This window comes from Octopus bimaculoides, chromosome 20 (genome assembly GCF_001194135.2).
Source record: "Octopus bimaculoides isolate UCB-OBI-ISO-001 chromosome 20, ASM119413v2, whole genome shotgun sequence".
NCBI lineage: Eukaryota > Metazoa > Mollusca > Cephalopoda > Octopoda > Octopodidae > Octopus > Octopus bimaculoides.
The window spans coordinates 3,609,597-3,611,090 of NC_069000.1; positions in this window are offsets into that span (position 1 = coordinate 3,609,597).

A 1,494-nucleotide genomic window follows, 5' to 3' on the forward strand; every position below is an offset into this window, starting at 1 on the left:
ATATATATATATATATATATATATATACATATATATATATATTTATTTATACACACACTCCACATCACTACTTATACAATATCTTTAATATTTCTTCTAACGTCTTATATATTTAGATATATATGCATGTGTGCCCGTACGCACGCGCGTATCTGCATGTGTTTGTGTGTGTGTGTGTGTCTGTGTATGTATGTGTGTGTCCGTTTCACTCTTATAGTCTAAGAAAACACTAATCGGTTCTGTTTTTACTTTATCAACATCCTTTTGAAAAATTCTAATATAAAATTTAGTTTTTTCAATAGATTTGGTGGATCTGCTTTTTGTTTGGTCTTCTAATATGTTTTGTTCTTGGAAGAGGTTCTATTGTTGATGTTGTTCCTATTGCCAATTCCTTTAGTGATAAGTGTTGTTGATATTTTTTCTCCTCGGTCTTGCTGCTGACGTTGCTACAGCTGCTGAAGGTGCTACAGCTGCTGCAGTTGTTGTATATATATGTGTGTGGTATTATATGTATTAAAATAAAGTATATCATATTTTACCATCAAGGTTATTTCCATGACAACAACATCAAAGATTAATCTAGGTGTAGTCAGATATTAAAAACAAGAAAAAAGACACACATACGTAAATAAACAGAAATACACGCACAGAAATATCTTGTATATTATATAAGTCTCTTTATATAATTTCATACATATAAATCAGATGTTTATTTCATATATAACTAAACACACACGCACACACGCGCACACACGCACATATCTATTTATATGATACATACATATATGCATGTATGTTTATGTATATACAAATACACACACAAGCACATAAACACACACACACCCATATATATATATATATATATATATATATATATATGTATATATATGCATTCCTTTTTCAGTTTAGGTTCAAATACACTAGAAAAGAACTTTGGGATGCTTGAAGCTAAAGCAGAAGACGCTTTGCCCAAGGTGCCATGACCGAACCCGGAACCGTCTGGCCTGAATCAAACCTCTTACCACATAGTCACGCCTGCAAGTATATGTATATATATATATATATATATATTACATTTACACAGAGTATAACTAAGTATCTACTTGTTACTTCAATGTATAGATCTTTTGCCTTCTATTATTCTACAAATAATGCCTTCACCAGACTTCTTCTTGTTCAGCCATTATAGAAGATTTAACAAGAGTCCAGAATTATTCTTGAACATGCGACTATGCGTTCGGTGCAATATCTTTTTGAACTAGCCTTCTAATATGCCTATATTAGATTCGCTTCACACTGGTCTCTTGGCGGAGTTAAATGTTACCAACATCTCATAAAGCTCATACACGACGTAGAATTTCAAGTTTCGTTTAGTTAATGAGGTATGTTAATACCTTAAAATGAGCAGGCCATATCTGGAGGTTTATATATATATGTATGTTTGTATTTTCATATATGTGGGGAACGTATACATACAATACATACATACATATA